We start from the raw sequence: 22,469 nt of genomic DNA on the forward strand, positions 1-22,469 counted from the left end.
TGTGGACTTGTGTGACTCATTTTGTTCTGGAATGCCAATAATTCTTAGGTTATTCCTCTTCATGTTGTCCAACATGAATCTTAGACCTTCTTGTGAATTTTTTTACCCTTTTTTGTGTTTGTTCTTCTATCTTAGTGGTATTGAGAGACTTGCCTTCCAGCTCATTGATTCTTCCTTCCATCTCATCTATTCTACTCCTCTGCCCTTTCAAAGAGTTTCTATTTCTGCCATTTTGTTGTTGATTGTTTGGACCTCTTTCTGTAGGTTTTGGAATGTTACCAATGCTGTATCTATCTTGTTTGATTGTTCCTGTAGCGCTTTTCTGACTTCTTCCTTATTTTTCTCAACTCCATTGTGAAGTGTTTTGAAACATTTTATAATCATTTTTCTGAATTCTTTCTCAGGTATTTCCAAGGCCTGCCCTCCTTCCAGCATAGAGAGAAGGTCGACTTCTGGTTCATTTGTCTCAGATATTTTATCTTTTTTCTGGACATGTGCTGATATGGTCATATCTGCTTTTGCTTCTTGGACATGTTTAATGTTTATGTGGCCCTAATAATTAATTAATTATGTACTTTGGTAATTTTTTAATATTTTCTGGTTGCCTCCAGGAAGATGTGATCAGGATGTGGTCTTCCCTTTTCACTCTTCTGTGCTGCCCAGTCAGGGAAGCGGCGGAAGTCTCTTATACCTGATGATCTTGTCTACAAATCTTCACTCAGCTCCTAACAAAAAGTTTTTGTTTCAAATATTCACTTGAATATTTGAATACAGTAGTTATATGCAGGCCCAGTTTTAAAGATTGTATGACTGAGTAACCTGGTAAGACATGTGAAGCCTAAGTCCATTCCCCTTCACTTTATCAAAAATGTTTAGTAGAAATGAAGTTTGTGAAAGGAAGAAGTATTTGTTATGTCCATATTGCCTTCCTCTGTTAGCTAAATATTCCATGATGGCAGGATAAAAAATGATCAATCAATAAAAAATATCATGACAAGGAAAAATATTGAAATCAAATCAAACCAGAAGTAGTTAAAACAGTAGGCTGAAACAGCAGGTGGATCACAAACCTTGCTCTGTGTTTCCTAGTAGACAAAGGAAGAAGGAAACACAGACAAGTTTATATTTTTCATAAAATGAGACCGTTTTGTTGAGGATACATGCAGCTTTTTGTGGCATAGAAGCCTGAGAGAAATTGTGTTTTTATTTACCTATTTCTTTTTATAAAAAAGCAGTTTTATTGAAGTATCATTTATATACCATCATCCATTTTCAGTATATATAATTCCCTATGGAGTGGTGCTGTAGGATAAGCACTGGACCATGACCCATAAAGTTGGTAGTTCAAACCCACCAGCTGCTCCTCAGAAACCCTGTACAGAGCCTCTATGAATCAGAATCAACTTGACAGTACTTAACAACATAGAGCACTTACAGAGGTTTTGAAATAGAAGAACAAAATTACCATCTTTCCTTCAGATAAAGTGGTTTATATGGATAATTAGCAAAAAGTTCTACAATTGTTAGCATATTCCTTCTAATTATTACTCTTAAAGAATAGTGTTAGTTTCATTTGATAAAATGAAGAGCCTAAGGATCAGAGAAGTTGAGCAATTTGGCTGAGTAGACCATTTAGTCAGGGCTAGTCTTCAAATCTGGAATGTTACATAAGCCACAGTCAGATTCTAATTGCTTAATATGGGTTGATTTTCTTTGTTTACTGATTACTACTGTCATAGTGAGTTCATCTCACTCAATTGAAGTCCGGAAATATGAAAGGGGTCCAGGAATTCAAACCACCCGTAAGACCTCATTTCAGATTGCTAAACACAGATTAAGTGTGAGCTAAACACTGCAACCCACCACTCATCTGTCAGTTTGTCGTACTGTGGTAGCTTACATGTTGCTGTAATTCTGGAAGCTATGCCACGAGCATTTTAAATATCAGCAGGGTCTCCCATGGTGGACATATTTAAGCTGAGTTTCCAGACAAAGACACACTAGGAAGAAGAAGAGATGGACTATTTCCGAATATTTAGTCACTTAAAACCTTATGAATAGCAGTGGAACACTGTCAGCACAAGATTACTGAATATTAGAACATGATGAAGAGCACCAGAATATTGTCAGATATAGTGCCAGAAGATGAGCCCCTCAGGGTGGAAGGTACTCAGAATGGGATGAGGGAAGAGCTGCTTCCTCAAAGTAGAGTTGACAGTGATGATGTGAATGGAATAAAGCCCTCGGGACCTTCATTGGCTAATGGGAGAAACAGCTGTAACATTCATTAATAATTGAAACATGGAATATATGAAGTACAAATCTAGGAAAATTATAAATTGTAAAAAATGAAATGGAATGCATAAACACTGATGTCCTAGGCTTAATGAGCTGAAATGGACCGGTATTGGCCATTTTGAATCGAACAAATACATGGTTTACTATGCTGGGAATGACAAATTAAAGAGAAATTTCATCGCATTCATCATCAAAAAGAACATATCAAAATCTGTCTTGAAGTACAACGTTTTCTGTGATAGGATAATATCCATACACCTATGAGGAAGACCAGTTAAAGTCATTATTATTCAAATTTACGCACCAACCACTAAAGCCAGTGATGATGAAATTGAACAATTCCACCAACTTCTTCAGTCTGAAATTGATCAAACATACAATCAAGATGCATTGATAATTAATGGCAATTGGGACGAAAACATTGGAAACAAAAAAGAAGGACCAGTAGTTAGAAAATATGGCCTTGATGCTTCTTGAAAGAAAGACCAGCAGGAAAAAAATCAAAAGCAAAAACAGCAGTCTGATTGGCTACTACAAGAACAACAAAGTTGTTTGCCAGGGACCCATCAGGGCAAGCAATCAAGTCCTTTCAGGACAGATACCCCTCCAAGACTAAAACTCAAAGGGAATACAGGAGCAGGAATGTGGACTTACTGGTGACCACATTGGTCTGCTGGTGAGTGCAAGTGGGGGAAAGGCAGCAATGAAGATATGGGCTGAATTCAACTACATTCCATAGACTTCCGTTGACTTGGAGATGAGAGAGAGAAGAGGAGGGGCTGGTTGGTCCTAAGTATTGTGAGACATGTGGTCTACTGAGCCCAGGGACAAGGACATAGCCATGGAGGGCTAGATGTGAAGCGTCCAGCTGATGTGAAGTGAGGGGAGACACCCAAGGACACCAAACTTGCAGATAGTACCCATTTGACCTAGCTTCGATGGCTTCATGATCAGAACTCTACTACAAGAAGAAAAAAAAATGATAAAGGGAACAAGCGTAAATTGCAACAATTTAATGAACCTGACCTATACTTGTGGATGTAGTAGCTCAAAATACCAACTAAGAGGGAAGAAGTCTTCACGTCAAGGATCAATCCTATCCCCTCTGTACCCAGGGTTCATAGGGTTGGGCAACTTACACATTAGCTATCTAAAATAGGGGGGAGACTATAAAAGCACTAAGTGACTAATTTACACATTTTCAAGAGGGAGCTTAGTTTCAAAGTGTGCAGGGGAAGGTAGAATCCCCACTGAATAGTTTTCATCTTGTCAAGATGGGTCTGGTAAAAGGAGATGGGGATAAGATTCTTATGATTCAATAGTGAGTCATTGTTATCATGACTAAATGCAATGGGCTCAGGTGTAGCAATGATTGTGAGGTTGGCCCAGGACCAGGCAGTGTTTTGTTCTGTCGGTTGCTATGAGTTGTTGTTGACTCGATGGCACCTAACAACAACAACAACAAACACTCCAACACTATAAATGAAAAAACAAATAATTTTATTTTTATGGAAATATATGAAAATTTTAATTGGAATCTTAAAAATGTGGGTAAAACATTCCATCACATTGGTCCAGAGGTTGGTTTCTCAGAAATTTCCTGATTTTTGGCTAATTACATGTGGCCAAACTGGAATGTATAGATTATAGTTCACAAGCAAAATGTGAAATATGAAGATATTATTTTAAAAGACTATTTCCCAGAAGTTTATTAACAAAAGTCTAAGAGGCAGTCAAAAAGATATTCATCTTTTTTGTTTACACAGCATGTTTTAACCCTTCATTAAGTATACTACAGAGCAAGACAAGGACTTGACCATTCTGGAATCCATGGTCCATTGCCATGTGAGACATGCATATTATCTTTCCAGACTCCACTCAGCCTAGACTGAAAGCTAGAAAGGGACAGGAAGCACAAAATGCTCACTTGTATTTTATCTAAGAACCTAGAACAGTGCTGGAAACATAGTAGAAACTCAGTAAATGTATTTTAACCCAAAGATAGTGGCATGGTGAAATGGTTTTTATTTTTTTATTTTGGGGGGCGGGGCATTAAAAATACTTTTTGTTTAGTATATGTGTACAAGTTGGTGAATTTTCACAAAGCAAGCACATATGTGTAGCTAGCATCCATTTCCATTGGGGCATTTTTGACAAGGGAATAAGCAAAAATGAGTAAGTCCTGACCTCTTCCCTGGAGGAAGGTTTAGTAAAATAGGGAAGACAGACAACAAACAAAGCCATTACATTATAATCAGTGTGTTGAGTACTGTATAGTACAAGTCTGTACCTGGTACCAAGGGATACGGTATAGGAAGTGTTTCACTTTACCTTGATAGTGAATACCTCAAAGAGCAGAAACAGTTGAGATGGGGCTTAAAGAATGAATAAGATCTTGTCAGATGGAGAAGAGTTTAGGTGGATTTTTTTAAAGTTTTTATTGTGAAATGAGTGATAGTTTACAAGGGAGAACATCGGTTTTACGTTCATCCTGTCATATTTCGTTTCATTGAAATGATTACAATCCCCTCCATGCATCATCATTCAACAGTATTTGCTTCTACTCGCTGTTTTGCTTTTGTTATTGTTTTTTGTAGGGGTTTTTTTGTACAAAAAACACTCTGGAATATATAATCATTTAAACAACCAAAGGGCACATTCTGCAAGCCTGCCTCCTGGCTGCCAACACACAGCCTTTCCCTTTCCATGTCCTCATCTCTGTTTCCATCTCTGGTGTCACTGTTTAGGGTCCCACATTCTGCTTGTGCTAGTCTCCCTTGATGGTCCTAGGGTCCTCTGTTCCTGAACTGTCAGATTAACTACTCCCCTCATTTTGTTACAAAACATCTACTTTTACAGTTGTGACCATCGCAATTAGTCATGATAACAATTACTCACTATTGAATCGTAAGAATCTTATCCCCATCTCCTTTCACCAGACAAAATGAAAATTATTCAGTAGGGACTCTACCTTCCCCTGCACGCTCTGCAACTAAACTCCCTCTTGAAAATTTGTAATCCAGTCATTTCGTGCCTTTATAACCACCACCACCACCCCACCATTTTAGGTAGTCAATGTGTAAGTTGCCCATCCCTATCAACTTTGTGTACAAAGGGGATGGGAATGATCCTTGATGTGAAGATTCCTTCCTTCTCAGTTGGTATTTTGAGCTACTACTCCGTAAGTGTAGGTCAAGTTCATCAAATTGTACCAATTTACACTTGTTTCCTTTATAAAAAAATTTTTTTTTAAATCTTCCTCTAGTCGAATTCTGATCATCTAGCCATCAAAGCTAAGTCAAATGGGTACTATCTGTAAGTTTGGTCATTCTTGGGCATTTCTCCTCACTTCATATCAGCTGGACGCTTCACTCTCAGCTCTAACCCCACTTCATATCAGCTGGATGCGTCACTCTCAGTTCTAACCCTCCATGACTATATCCTTGTCCATAGGCCCAGGAGTCCCCAGGTCTCACCATACTTCGAACCAACCAGGCCTGTCTCTTCTCTTTCTCATCTCCAGGTTAATGGGAGTCTATGGAACGTGGTCTAACTCAGCCCATATCTTCATTGCTGCTTTCCCCCCACTTCCACTCATCAGTAGACCAATGTGGTCACCAGCAAGCTTATATGCCTGCTTGTATATTCCCTTTGAGCTTCAGGCTTGGAAGGGGGTTTGTCCTTAAGGGACTTGATTGCTTGCTTTGATGGCTCGCCAGCAAACAACTTGCTTGTTCTTGTAGTAGCCACTCAGACTGCCATTTTTGTTTTGGATTTTTCCTGCTGGTATTTCTTTCAAGAAGTATCTTCTGTTCTTCTAGTTGTTCCATGCTAGTCTCCTTGTGCTTTCCAGTGGGAATGTCCCACCTCACAACATTCTGTGTAGGGATCAGGATTCCACCCAAGGTCTTATATGCTAAAAAGGCTCCGCAAGAAGCTTCTTTCACTGGGCAAGTTCTAGCACCCCTTTTATGTATTCCAATCAGTTATAGGCTGAAGATGGGCTTACAAACGTTCTATGATCACATTCCTGGATATTCCTTTCTATCCCACTCTAGTGTCTATTTTACAATAATAGGCAAGGGAAACCAATATTCATAAGACAGTCAAACATCTTAATACTATTTTCCCTCTTTTACCCATTTAGACTATGTCTTAATCCTTGTATCACAGAGCCCTGTTGTTCCACAGTTGAACATACATCAATATTTACCTCTGTCCCATTTAGCCCATGCAAACCTGCCTAAGTGTTCTCCTATCTACCTTGTTCTTTCATCCCCTTCCCCCTTCTTGTGTATTGCCCTCCCCAACACCTGAACTATGATCTATGATGTGTCTGCCCCTACCCTGCGCTCTGCCGTACTCTCCCTCCCACCCCTGGTAACCAACAAAGTATTTTCCCCCTTTTTGTATGGGTATCTTTTCTTAAGCTTTTACAATATGGTCTTATGCAATATTTGTCTTTTTGTGACTGATTAATTACACTCAGCATAATATCCCCAAGGTTCATCCATGTTATGCGGTAGCTTGCAGTTTCCTTGTTATTCTTCAAAGTAGCATAATATTCCATTGTGTGTATGTACCACAGTTTGTTTATCCATTCTTCAGTTGATGGGCACTTTGGCTGTCTCCATCTTTTTGCTATTGTAAATAGTGCTTCTATGAACATTGGTGTGCATATATCTACTCGTGTTATGGCTTGTATTTCTTGTGGGTAAATACCAAGTAGAGTGATTGCTGGATCATAAGGTATTTCTATTTCCAGCCTTCTGAGGAAGCACCATACTGTTTTCCAGAGTGGTTGAACCATTTTGAATTCCTACCAACAATGTAGGAGAGTCCCAGTCTCTCCATATCCTCGACAGCATTTATTGTCCTCTGCATTTTTGAACTTCACTGTTATTGCTGGTGGGAGATGATATCTCATGTGGTTTTGATTTGCATCTCTCTAATGGCTAGTGATAATGAACAGGTCTTCATATGTTTGTTGGCTGCCAGGATCTTTGGACCTTTCCTAATTTTAAACTACACAGTGTCCCTTGATCTGTTCTAACAATTGCCTCTTGGTTCTTCATGAGCACAATGAAGTGTTCTGAAATTCCCATTCTTTGCTATGTTTTCCATAATTTGTTCTGATCCACACACTTGAATGCCTTTCCATTTTCTTTTGATGTTTCTATGTCATTCAATACGTAGCCCATAGAATCTTTCAATATTTCAAGTTGAGTCCTGAATTTTTTCTTCAAATCTTTCACCTTGAGAAATGCTAAACGTGTTCTTCCCTTTTGGGTTTCCAACTCTAGGTCTTTGCACCTTTCATTATAATAATTTACTTTGTCTTCTCAAGCTACCCTTCGAAATTTTCCGTTAGGTTTTTTTATTTCCTCATTTCTTCCATTCCTGGTGTGGCGCTGTGGCTTAATGTGCTGGACTACAAGATCGGTTTCAAGAACCCGACGGCACTTAACAACAACTCTCTCAAGAGCAAGTTTCAGGGTCTCTTCTGATATCCATTTTGGTCTTTTCTTTCTTTCCCAAGTTTTTAATGACCTTTTGCTTTCTTTCTGTATGATGTTCTTGATGTCATCCCAAAAGTTCTTCTGGTCTTTGGTCATTAGTGTCTAATGCATATCATCCATTCTTGAGATAATCTCTAACTTCACGTAGGATATGTTCAAGGTCATATTTTGGCTCTTGTGAACTTGTTTTAATTTTCTTCAGCTTCAGTATGAACTTGCATATGAACAATTGATGGTCTGTTCCACACTCTGCTCCTGACCTTGTTTTGATATATTCATTTTTACTACCCTCCTGCCCCATTTCCTTCCTTCCTTGCCTTAGTCTTGGTTCTAGTTGTGTTCCTACAGCTACTGCTTTTATTGTTTGTTTACAGCACTTCATTCTCTCTCTCACTCTCTCTCTCTCTTTTTTTTTTTTTTTTGCATTATCTTAGATTTTATTAGCAAAGAGTATCCGTGTTGTCAAAGGAACTATTCCTCGCCAACAGTAGACTGTCTTTCCTTCCAAATTTCTGGTATTTTTTTTTTTAATGTTGTATTGTGAATTATATGATAGTTTGCATGGGAGAACATTAGTTTTACATTCATCCTATCATATATCATTTTATTGCCATGGTTACAATCCCCTCCATGCATCATCATCCTCTTTTGATTGTTTTTCTTAACATTGCTCACTAGTTACCATTGAGTGTAGTCATCAACCCTATGTGTTTCTGAGTAGAACTGCACTACATATGGTTTTCAATGGCTGTGGTCTTTCAGAAGTAGATCACCAGGCCTTTCTTATGAGGCACCTTTGGGTAGATTTGAACCATGAACCTTTGGTTGCTAGTTGAGTGCTTAACCATTTGCACCACCCAGGGACTCCTTCCCACACCTTAGTAAATAGTCTTGTCATTAAACTCTCCTCAGTTAATCTCTTTAAGGTGTGTCATCTGTTTCCTGATAGTGGTCTAAATAGCTTAAGTAGCTGTTGCAGACAAAAAGGTGATGGCTTGGACTACAGTGGTAGCATTGGAGGTGGTAAGAAGAGAACAGATTTGAGAAATATTTTGGATATAGAAACCACCAACCTTATAGTGAATTGGATATGAATGATTAGAAGAAAAGAGGAATTGAATAATAAAATTCTAACATTTTGGCCTGATCAATTGGTGGTTCTGTTTATTGAAGCAGGAAAGTCTGAAGGAGATGTAGGCTTTTAGTAGTGGAGATTGGGGAACCAAGAATTTGTTGCTGAACATGATAAGTTTGAATTGTCTATGAAATTGTCCATCCAAATGAAGATGTCATGTAAGCTTATAGACATGCAAGTCTGGAACTCAGTATAAACATTTGGCTAGAATATGTAATAGTATTTAAAGTCATGAGGCTGGATGAGATCACTTAGGGAGAATCCCCCATCGTGATGGAAGGCAAGTTCTGTTCTCCACTGAGGAAACTGACAAGGTCAGGTACTCACTTTCCCTGACCCCTGGTAGACCAGGCATATGACCTAGGCTCAGCCAACCTAGGACTTGTATTCAGGATTTTGAATCTGCAGCCAGTGTTGCAAAGAAACAAGGGGCAGTGTAAAATCATTCTGATGGTCATAGCTGAAGCATCCAGTGTCCATTGGCAGTGATTATAGGCATGGTATCCGTGGCCAACGCTGGTGGTGCCAGTGTCAGTAGTCAGTGTCCAGTAGGGGTGGTAAATACATCTAACCAGTCTGTTCCTGTGGTGTAAGTTTGCTACCTGATTTCCTGCCAGTAAATTCCTTTTCTTCTTAGATTGTTGTTGTTAAGTGCCATCATGTCAGTTCTGACTCATAGCGGCCCTGTATAGGGTTTCCGAGGAGCAGCTGGTGGGTTTGAACAACCAACTTTTCGGTTCGAACCAACCTTTCGGTCCAGTGCTTATCCTACAGCACCACACCAGAACTCCCTTAGATTCTTGTTGTTGTTAAGTGCCATCGAGTCGGTTCTGACTCATAGCAACCCTGTACAGTGTTTCTGAGGAGCAGCTGGTGAGCTTGAACCACAGACCTTGTGGTTCAAACTGACCTTACAGCACCTTAACCTGCAACACAACATCAGGACTCTTCCCTTAGATTAACCAGGGTCAGTTTCTGTTGACTACAACTAAGAACTCTTAGTAAAATGCCTTGAGCTTGGAAGGTATTCAACAAATATTTGCTGAATAAGCGTCTGACTTCTTTCCCCTGAACTTAAAATCACTCAATAAGGAGTCCCATGCTTTTCCACCATGGCTGCCATAGTCCAATGGCAAGTATACCTTTTCCTTAATTGACTACTTTTCTTGGAGTTTTCACAGGGCAAAAAACACACACACAGAGTCAGCAACTAGAGTAACTGTCATTCCAATGTAATAAGAATAAACATTGACCCATGGGTGAAGTCAGTTTCCTTATAAATTGACATACGGAAATTATTATTCATGGGGAGGGATTCTTCTCTGGATTCTCTGGTATTTAATGATGCTCCAGATTAACCCACCCACCATTTCCATATTTTAAGCAGAAGTTAGAGAAACCCATGAATTCCTGATTTTGAGACTTATGTCGCTATAGGATAGACACTATCTGCATGGTCGACAGTTTCAACTCACCAGCCACTTTGTGGAAACCCTAGACTGGGTCACTATGTGTCGGAATTAACTCAATAGCACCTAATAACAACAGCAATAACATCCACAATGAAAGTAAGGCTTTCTTTTATCCTTTGCAACTTGAGTAAAAAGGTAAAGTTTCACTTTCAAAACTTCTCAAGGAAATTCAATTCCTCCCTCCCCTCAAGTGCTTTTAAATGAAATTCAACTGTGGTCTTTGAAGAGACTTAAAAATTATTGAAACAGCTGGAGTCTAAATCTGCTCTGGAAAAAAAAAAGTGGAATTGTCCTACACTGTTTTCTTTTACATTTTATTGATTCTGAGTTGTATTAGGAACCATCTGCTGGGGTTCCAAGAAAGAAACCAACTTTCTGTCTACACACAGCTCCATCCCCAAAGAGAAGGACAGGTCTTCAACCGTGGAATGAATCTAACCCAAGAGAGTGAGAGATCACTTGAGACTGTAGTTTCCAACAAAATGGAAATGTCAGCAGATGGAGAAAGTGGGCAATCTATAAAGGATCAATAAATAAAAATTCTACCTAAGAATTCTACTCTCCCATATCTATACACTTCTGTTAATTTCCATTGAGTTTTATCTAAGCGTCGCAAACTTTCATATGAACACCAGTCAACTGGGAATCTTACTATAATGCAGATTCTGAACCAGTAGGTGTATAGTAGATCCCAAGATTCTGCATGCCGAACAACTTCCCAAGTGAGGCATTTACTATGCTGCTACCACTTTTGTCAAGGAGCTCTGGTAGCCTAGTGGTTATGAATTGGGCTGCTAACCTCAGGGTCAGCAGTTTGAAACTACCAGCTATTCCGCAGGAGAAAGATGAGGCTATCTGCTCCCATAAAGACTTACAGCCTTGGAAACCCTGTCCAGGGTCACTATGAGTCTAAACCGACTCCATGGCACATAACAACAACAACAATAACCACCTTTGTTAGCCAAGGTCTGTGACTCCATCCTGGTGTGGTGCTATAGGATAAGCATTGGACTGCTAACCACAAGATTGAGGGTTCAAACCCACCAGCCACTCCATGACCTATTTGGGGTCAATATGAATCATAACCACCCAGCAGCACTTAACTATTACAGGGCTCCATACCATTTCTTGAAGACCTGGTGTGGTGCTGGGGGTTAATGCGCTGGACTGCAAGGTCACTTTGAACTGCAAGGTTGATGGTTCAAGCCCACCAGCTGCTCCTCAGAAACCCTATTAGACAGGGTCGCTATGAGTCGGTACCAACTCGACGGCACTTAACAACAGCATGCCATTTCTGACCGGAATCTTTACAGCAGCTTTATAACTGGATCCCCTGCATCCAGACACTTTTTAATTAGTGTTTCGCAGAGAAAATAAAATGGAAAACAAACTCATTGCCACAGAGCTGATTCTGATTCGTGTATTACAGATTAGAACTGCTGCATAGGGTTTTCTTGGCTGGAATCTTCACTAAAGCAGTTTGTCAAGAGTTTTATTCCACCAAGCAGCTGGGGATGGGGTGTTTGAACTGCTAACCTTTAGGTTAGTTGTTGTTAAGTGCTATAGAGTCGGTTCCTACCCATAGCAACCCTGTATAGGGTTTCCAAGGAGCAGCTGGTGCTCCTTGAACTAACTGGTGAGCTTGAACTGCCAACCTTACAGTTCAAATGGCTTTTAGGTTAGTTTTATTGTTTGTTGTTGTTAGATGCCATCCAGTCAGTACCGACTCATAACGACCCTATGCACAGCAGAACGAAACACTGCCTGATCTTGGGCCAACCTCACTATTGTTGCCACGCTTGAGCCCATTGATGCTGCCACTTGGCCAATCCATCTCACTGAGGGGTTGAGGGGGGGCTTCCTCTTTTTCTCTGACCCTTGCAAATGGCTTGTGCCATCCAGGGAAACCTCATATTCACACAAGAACAATTTTCTTTTTTCCTTTCTAATATATGTACATTTTATTTCTTTTTCTTGCCTTGTTTGTATTAGCTAGAACTTTCAGTATTATATAGAATAAGAGTGTTGACAGTGAACATCCTTACCTTGTTCCTGATTTTAGGAAGAAACTGTTCTGTCTTTCACCTTTATGTATGAAAATCAGTGTGGATTTTTTGTAGATTATTTGTTATCAAGTTGAGGCGTTCCCCTTTATTACTAACTTGAGGAGAATGTTATCATGAATGAATACAGGATTTTTTTTTTCAATTACTTTTAGTTGTTATCATCATGCATTTTTTTCTTCATTAGCTTGTTGATATGGTAGATTACACTGATTGATTTTCAAATGTTGAATCAGTCTTGCAAACTAGGATTAAATTCTACTTGGCCATGGTGTATAATTTTTTATTACATTATTGAATTTGATTTGCTAATGTTTTGTGAAGAATTTTTATGTCCATATGATGCTATTGTTTGTTTGTTTGTTTTGTGTGTGTGTGTGTGTTGTCTTTGGTTTGGGTTAAAATTAAAAAGCTTAAAATTAGGTATATAAAATGAATTTGGAAATATTCTACTCCAAGTAATTTACAGGAAAGTAGAAACAGAAACAAAGGAAATTAAGAGAAAATAAATAATAAAATGGAAAATTTATGTCTTAATATATCCATATTTATGTAAAATGTGCTGTTGTTGTTAGCTGTCATGTGTTGTAAGCTGCTATGAGCCGATTCTGAGTCATACCAAAATACAACAGAATGAAATACTGCCTGGTCCTGCCCCATCCTCAAAATCATTGCTTTGTTTGACGTCACTGTTGTAGTCACTTTAGCTATTGGGGCTCTTCCTCTTTTTTGCTGACCTTCTACTTTATCAAGCATGATGTCCTTCTCCGGATACTGGGCCCTCCTGATAACATGTCCAAAGTTGTTAGTGATGATATTAGGTGCTCTTGAGTCAGTTCCAACTCATAGCAACCGTATGCAGCAACATAGCAACATACAACAGAATGAAACCCTGCCTGGTCCTGCACCATCCTCACAATCATTATGCTTAAACCCATTGCTGCTGCCACTGTGCCAACCCATATCATTTGAACCCATTTTTGCAGTCACTGTGGTCATTGAGGGTCTTCCCCTTTTTCACTGACTCTCCACTTTATGAAACATAGTGTCCTTCTCCAGGTTCTGGTTCCTCCAGACCACATGTTCAAAATATAAGAGATGATGTCTGGTCATCCTGGCTTCTAAGGAGAATTCTGACTATACTTCTTTTTTAAAAAAAACAAAACACTTTGATTCTGAATTGCTTGAAGGCTTACAGAGCAGACCATGAGTTTTGCATTTAACAAATCATATACTTTACTTCATTACAATGATTGTAATCCCCACCATGTACCAATGGAGTTTACCTCTATTCACTATAACTATTGCATTCCATTACCTTCATCTTTCCTCTGTCTGCTAACCTCCCTCTTGTTGTATGTTGCCTGCCCTTTCATGCATATTAATATGTGTCTGCTAACCCCAAGATAGGTAATTCGAAACTACCAGCTGTTCCACAAGAGAAAGATGAGGATTTCTGCTCCCGTAAAGATTTACAGCCTTGGAATCCCTGTGCAGGGTAACTATGAGTCAGAACCGACTCCATGGTACTTACCAACAACCGCCCTCTAGCATATGAATAATTTTCTCTTCATAGGTTGTTTATCAAGAAAATCTTTTCTTAACGTTTTACAACATTGGTCTCATACAATATTTGTCCTTTTGTGATTCATTCATTTCACTCAGCATAATGTCCTCCAGGTTCATCCATGTTATGAGGTATTACAGAGGTTAATCATCATTCTTCAAAGCTGTATAGCATTACAAAGTTGAACTACTATCTGTTGATGGGCATTTAGACTCTGTCTTTCTGATGTCTCTTGTAGACCGCATATTGAAGGATCCTGTTTTCTTATCTATTCTGATCTTTTTGTCTCTTGATTGGTGCATTTAATCCATTTACATTCAGTGTAATTATGTATAGGTGTGAATTGATTGCTGTCATTTTGTTGTGTTTTTGTGGTGCTGCTTGCTTCTTTATTCCACATCATTTTCTGCGCTGAGTTCATTTTTTTTGTGGATTTTCTTTTCATTTTCATTTCTGCTGTGTTAATGTTTACTAAGTATTTCATTTTTTCCTCTTTTTATTTTAATGTGCAGGTGTATTCATTATCTTTGAGGTTACCCTGTAATTTTTTCCTCTGTTTAAAACAGTTTGCTTTAACTTGAAAAAAAATCTACTTGACTTATTTGCCTTTTGGGAGAAATCTACATGGTTTCCTCTTTTTGCTCTGTAGTTGACTTTATTATAAATTAATACCTCTGGTTCCCTATTTTCAGTCTTGTAGATTTGTATTACTTTGTTGTTGTTGTTGTTGTTGTTATTAAGTGCCATTGAGTCAGTACCAACTCATAGCAACCTTATTCATAACAGAAACACTGTTGGGTCTTGTGCCAAGCTCACAATCACTGTGATGCTTGAACCCATTGCTGCTGCCACTGTGCCAATCCATCTCGTTGGGGGGGGGGTCTACCTTTTTTTCGCTGACCCTCCACTTTATCAAGCATGATGTCCTTCTCCAGGGACTGGTTCCTCCTGATAATATGTCCTAAGTATGGATGAATTAAGTCTGGCCATCATGGCCTTTAAGGAGCATCTGTTTGTTCTTTTGGCAGTCCATGGTACTTTAATATTCTCCTCCAACACCATAACTCAAATGTATCCATTCTTCTACAGTATTCTTTATTCATTGTCCAACTTTCATATACATATAAGGTTATACCATGGCTTGGGTCAGGCGTACCTTAGTCCTCAAGCTGACATCTTTGCTCTCAAATACTTTAAAGAGGTCTTGCACAGCAGATTTGCCTGATGCAATAGTTTTACTTTAAATATCTCTATATCTCCGCGGGAGAAAGAGGAGGCTTTCTGCTCCCGTAAAGATTTACAGCCTCAGAAACCCTGTTCAGGATCGCTATGGTTTGGAACCGACTCGACGGCACTTAACAACAAATCTGGATTGAGTTCTTCCGGTTAATGTCATGTATGATAATCTTAGGTTGTTGTCTGCTGTTATTGGCTCTCCGTCCAAAGAACAGCCTTTAGCACTTTTTGTAATGTTGGTCTGGCCATTACAAATCCCTTTAATTTCTGTTTATCATGAAATGTCCTAATTTCACAATTGTATTTAAGGGACAGCTTTGCTGGTTATGATTCTTGGTTGGCAATTACTTTCTTCCAGAGTTTTGTGTATGTCATCCAATATGCCTATTGCCTGCATGGTTTCTACTGAGAAATCAGAGCTTAGTCTTACTGGCTTTTCTTTGCAGGTAACTTTTCATTTTTCCTGAGTTGCTCTCAGGATTCTTTCTTTGTCTTTAGTTTTGAAAAATTTGATTATGATGTGTCTTGATGATCTTCTTTTGAAACTTATCCTGTTTGGGATTTGTTCAGCTTCTTGTAAGCTTATCTTCTCACCTTTCATGACGTTAGGGAAATTTTCTTCCAACAGCTCTTTGACAATTTTCTCTGTGCTTTTTATTGTCTCTTCCTGATCTTTAATTCTGATCACCCATAAATTGTTCCTCTTGATGGTGTCCCACATAATTCTTAGTCTTTTTTTGGATTTTTTCATTTATTTTTCTGATACTAGTAGTTCTGTGGTGGTCCTGTGGGTTAATGCACTGGACTGCAAAGTCTGTTTGAACCTCAAGGTCAGCAGTTCAAGCTCACCAGTCATTCCTTGGAAGCCCTATAACAGGGTTGCTATGGGTCAGAACTGATTGCACATAGCAATAACAACAATACTATCATTGAAAGATTTCTCTCCAAGCTTGGTAATTTGGGCTTCCATTGCTTCAAATCTATTTTCTTTGTCCTTTCGATGTATTGTCCATTTCTGAAATCTTAATATTAATTGTTTGGATTTTTAATTACATGTTTTGTATTATTTCATATTTGCAGTAATTTTGTCTATCTGTTCTTGGAGTGTTTTCTTAAATGCTCCTAAAGTTTTTTCTGTATTCTTCTTGCTTTCCTCTATCTTTCTGTCAATTAGTTGAAGTATCTAAATATAAATCTTTTGAATTGTTTTTCAGTTAGTTCCATTGCCTTTTCTTCCTCAGGAACATTTTCTGTCTCTGCATCTTGGTCATCTGTTTGAGCCATTCTTTCTTGTTTCTTCTTGTGAACTAAAATTGTCTGTTGTCTCAGAGACATTGTGGGGTTGTCGTATTTGTAGTTATTTCATGATTGTATGTTGATGTATTCCTAGGCTCTCACCAACTGTATACTTTGTGTGTAGTTAAAAGAATAGAAGTGTATATGCTGTTTTTGTTTGCCGTTTGCACATCTCAGTTTACTGTGAGTTTGACTGTGTTGGTTGCTGTCTATTGTTGTTCAGGTAGTATAGGAGATAGGAGCTGGTATTGGCTCTTGCCCAGTAGGTGGCGCTACAGAAGGTACAGTTGTGGCTGGTCTGTATGGGAACAGTTTGTGTCTACTATCAAGAGGGAAAGAGAAAACCTATCCCACACACACACACAAGAAAACAAAACATCATAAACAAACAAGGAACCAATAATGAAAAGAGAAAACAATACAGAGAAAAACAAAATTAAAATCGGCAGCCACCAGAAAAAAAGATTATAGCAACTATAAAGATAAAAGGTTGGAAGGCACTCAAAATACAACTAAGGAAGAGCTGCCTCCTCAGAGTAGAGTTGACCATGATGACATGAATGGAGTAAAGCTCTGGAACCTTCATTTGCTGATGGAGCACAATTAAGTGAGGAGAACTACCTGCAAGCATCCATAAATCTCTGGAACATGAAATGTATGAAGTATGAGGCTAGGAGGATTGAAAGTAGTCAAAAATGAAATGGAATGCATAAAGATCGATATCAGAGGCATAAGAACTGAAATGGACTGGTATTGGCCATTTTGAACCAGACAATCCTATTTACTACACAAGGATCAACAAATTAAAAAGGAATGTGTCACATTCATCATCAAAACAAACATTTCAAGAACTATCTTGAAGTACAATGCTGTCTGTGATAGGATAATATCCACACACCTACAGGAAGACCAGTTAATGCCACTATTATTCAAATTTATGCATCAGCCATTAAAGCCTATGCTGATGAAATTGAAAAATTCTATCAACTCCTTCAGTCTGAGATTGATCAAACATGTAATCAATCAAGAAGTATTGATAATTACTGGTGATGGGAATGTGAAGGTTAGAAACAGAGAAGCATCAGCTGTTGAAAAATATGGCCTAGGTGATAAGAAATGATGGTGGAATTCACATGATAGAATTTTGCAAGACCTGTGATTTATTCATTGCAAATACCTTTTTTAAACAATATAAAAAAGTGATTATGCACATGGACCTCACAATATGGAATACACAGGAGGCAAATTGACTACATCTGTGGGAAGATATGGTGGAAATGTTCAATATCGTCAGACAAAACAAGGCCAGGGGCAGACTGTGGTGTAGACCATCATTTACTCATATGCAAATTCAAGCTTAGGCTGAAGAAAATGAAAACAATTCCACAAGAGCCAAAATATTGCCATAAATATATCCCGCATGAATTTTAGATACCCTCAAAAACAGCTGTGATGCATTAGACACTAATGACTGAAGACCAGAAGAGCTGTGAGATGACATTAAGAACATCATACAAGAAAAAAGCAAAATGCCATTAAAAATGAAAAAGAAAGAAAAGACCAAAATGGATGTCAGAGAGACTCTGAAACTTGCTTTCCAGCATAAAGATGCTGAAGCAAATGGAAGAAATTAGGAGGTAAAAGGGTTCAGCAGAAATTTTCAAATGGCAGCTCAAGAAGGCAAAGTCAAGTATAATAATGAAATGTGAAAAGACCTGGAGTTAGAAAACCAAAAGGGAATAACACTTAGCATTTCTCAAATTTAAACACACTGAAGAAAAAAAATTAAACCTTGACTTCCAACACTGGTCAAAATATTGAATGATGCAGATCAAAAGAAGGTGAAAAATATACAGAGTCATTGTACCAAAAAAAATGGTTGATGTTCAGCCATTTCAAGAGGTAACATATAATCAATAACCAATGGTATTGAAGGAAGAAGTATAAACTGAAGACATTAGCGAGAAACAAGGCTCCAGGAATTGATGGAATACAAACTGAAATCTTTCAACAAACTGATGAAACACTGGAAGCACTATGTCAAGAAATTTGAAAGAGAGCTACTGACCAACTGATTGGAAGAGATCCATATTTGTTCTCATTCCAAAGAAAGGTGACCCAATGGAATGCAGAAATCATCGAACAATATCACTAATGTCACATACAAGTAAAATTTTGCTGAAGACAATTCAAAACCTGCTACATCAACTGGAAACTGTCAGAAATTCTATCTGGAGTCAGAAGAGGAAGTGGAACCAGGAACAAAATTTTTTATGTCAAATGTATCTTGACAGAAAGCAGAGAACACCAAAGAGATGTTTACTTGTGCTATATTGACTATGCAAAGGTTTTTAACTGTGTGGATCATGACAAACTATGGATAACATTGTGAAGAATGGGTATTCCAGAACAGTTGATCGTGCTCATGCGGAACCTGTACATAGACCTAGAGACAGGGGTTTGGACAGAACAAGGGGATAATGAATGGTTTAAAATCAAGAAAGGTGTGCAACGGTGTTGTATACTTTCACCATACTTATTCAGTCTGTGAAGTGCTGGTGTGGCACTGTAGGATAAGCACTTGACCGACCATAAGGTCAGTTTGAACCAAAAGATCAGCAGTTCAAACTGAGCAGTCACTCCGTGGAAACCCTATACAGGGTCGCTATGAGTCTAAACCAATTCAATGGCACTTAATAACAATTCAATCTGTAAACTGAGCAAATAATCTGAGAAGCTGGATTATATGAAGAAGGCCATGGCATCAGGATTGGAGAAAGACTGATTAACAACCTGTGATATGCAGATGATACAACCTTGCTTGCTGAAAGCAAAGAAGATTTAAAATACTTACTGATGAAGATCAAAGACTACAGGCTTCAGAATTGATTGTACCTCAATATCAAGAAAACAAAAATCCTCACTATTGGACCAATAAACAACATCATGATAAATGGAGAAAAGACTGAAGTTATCAAAGACTTCATTTTACTTGGATCTGCTAGCAACACTCATGGAAACTGCAGTCAAAAAATCAAATGATGCATAATTGCATTAAGCAAATCTGCCATGCAAGATCTCTTTAAAGTACGCAAAAGGAAAGATGTTTGTTTAAGGACTAAGGTATGCCTAATCCAAGTCATTTTCAGGAGTCTCATGTACATGTGAAAGTTGAACAATGAGTAAGGAAGACCACTGAAGAATTGATGCATTTGAGTTATGGTGTTGGAGAAGAATATTAAAAGTACCGGACTACCAGAAGAACAAACAAATCTGTGTTGGAAGAAGTACAGCCAGAATGCTCCTATAAAACAGGATGGTGAAACATTGTCTCTCATACTATAAACATGTTATCAGGAGGGACCAATTCCTGGAGAAGGACATCATGTTTGATGTGGAGAGTTAGCAAAAGAAAAGAAGACCCCCACAGTGACATCAGCAATGAGCTCAAGCCTAGTGACTATTGTGAGGGTGGCATAGGACCGAGCAGTGGTTCATTCTTTTGTTCATTGGGTCACTATTAGTCACAGCTGACTCAACAGCACCTAGCAACAGCAACCACAAAATCATCCTATTCAACCACAGTCTCCTATCCTCTCCCAAACAGAAGTCAACTATGCAGAAAGCCTGTCAGATCTTTATGCCTACAATAAAAGTATTCTTGCTTTAACTGGATTTAATTTAGCAGAGTTGGCATTAAATATGGAACATGACATCATGTGTTGGTCAACCTGACCCTGTCTGTCCAGAAGTCAAAGCTTATTTTACTATATAGCTGCTAAATATTGCCACAAAAACATAGTCCACAAATACAATGTTCTGCATCCTCTTTTGATGAGCACTGTTTGGATCTCAAAAGCTCATGAGTATCCATCTGAGGTGCAACTACTGATCTCTCCTTGTGTGGAAGAAAGAAGAGTGATGAAAATTGAAGAATCTTGGAATCAACTAGTCCAATGGAGCATGTGAATATCAATCACCATGAATCTTAGACCAGAAGAACCACGTGGTGCACAGCTACCACTACCAATTTCTCTGAAAGGGATCGCAATAGAAGGTCCCAGAGAGACTGGCAGAAAATATGGAACAAAGCTCAGAATTATACAAAAAGACTGGTCCTACTGGTCAGAAACAGACTGGAGGAACCTGAGACTATGGCCCTTAACTACACTTCAGTTCTGGAAAGGAACTCACTCTCATGGCCCAATTTTCAGTCAAGCAGTAGGTAGATATCTAGGGAAGACAACAACACTAGGAAGGTCTGCTCACCATGGAGTGGTCAATCATTCAACATCAAAAGGACAACATTGACCTAAGGACAAAGTTGAGAAGGAATGGGGAGGTGGGTGAAAAGCAAATAGGAACCCCAGGGAGGAAGTGAAACAACTGCTGTTACATGGAGGGGCTTGCATTCATTGAGATGAAACAAAGTGTAGGATTTGTTGAATGTAAAACCGTCACTTGTCTGTAAACATTCACTCAACCCACAATAAAAGTTTTTTTAAAATATTGTCACCAATATTGATGATTACATATAAAGTACATAAAGTTATTAAAACACATTATTTTATTAAAGCGGCACAAAAAATTACATAAATCTAAAAACAAGTATATTTCATTTGCTTAAATAATACTAAGGAAGCCACTGAAGCAAGGCTTCTGATGGGTTGGCAGGCAGCGGGTAGATAATTTCAGTGATTATATGACATGACAAATTGCTTCTGCTGTACACAATTTTCGCTCCTGAGAAATAATTCATCCCCTCCTCCCATCCCATTGTTCTTTCTCACTGATGCATATGTCAGTTCTTTATCTGCAGAGTTTGAGCAAGACCAAGTTTATCCTTTACGACTGTAGCTCCAAAGATGCAAAAACTCTACAGAAAAATAATCCCCAAAAGGCCAACCTACTTTTGGACAGCTTCTAAAATGTGAACACCATTGTTTGGGTCCCACTTATGTTTGAATTGAGAGTCCAGAAATATCCACAAACTAGTACTGTTTTGAGGTGAGGCATATGGAAGCAAAGCTAGAACAACACTGTGACTCCATGGAAGCTTGATTTGGAGTTCTAGCACTCTCTAGCAGTTCACTTGATCTTTCTGCTTATGTCCCTTGGCATTTCCACTCCCATGGTCTCATTCTCACAACTCCCATCTTTCTACCTAGAGATCTTTATAGGCCAGAACTCTGCACTGGACTTGAGACTCCCATATTTCCTTCTGGCTACTGGACATCTTCTCAAACTCCAAGTATCCAAGATGGAGCTTTACATCTTACCTCGATTCTTTCACCAAATCTCTTACTCCCTGTGTCTTGCACATCTCCTTAAATGACACCAACGTACATACAATCACTCAAGCACAAAAGCTAGGAGACATCATTGACTCCTCTTTCTCCTTCAGCCCTCATCAAGCCCTGAAAGTTTTACCTTTTCAATATCTCATGACTCTATGCACTTATCTTGAACCACCATGGACAACCCAACATCATCTTTCATCTGAATGACTGCACTCATCTCCTAACTGATCTTCCTGCCTCTATTCGTGCTCCCCTACAATCCACTCTCCCCTTTGTAGCCAAAGGAATGACCTTTTCAAACATAAAGTGGATTAAGTCTCTCTCCCATTTAACACTATTTAATGGTCCGTCCTATACACATGGACCTCACTAGATGGAATACACAGAAATCAAATTGACTACATCTTCAGAAAGAGATGATGGAAACGTTCCATATCATCAGTCAAAACAAGACCAGGGGCAGACTGTGGAGCAGATCATCAATTACTCATATACAAATTCAAATTGAAGCTGAAGAAAATGAAAACAAGTTCACGAGAGCCAAAATATGACCTTGACTATATCCCACCTGAATGCAAAGATC

The sequence above is a fragment of the Chrysochloris asiatica genome, unplaced genomic scaffold (genome assembly GCF_000296735.1).
Source record: "Chrysochloris asiatica unplaced genomic scaffold, ChrAsi1.0 scaffold00295, whole genome shotgun sequence".
Classification (NCBI taxonomy): Eukaryota; Metazoa; Chordata; class Mammalia; order Afrosoricida; family Chrysochloridae; genus Chrysochloris; species Chrysochloris asiatica.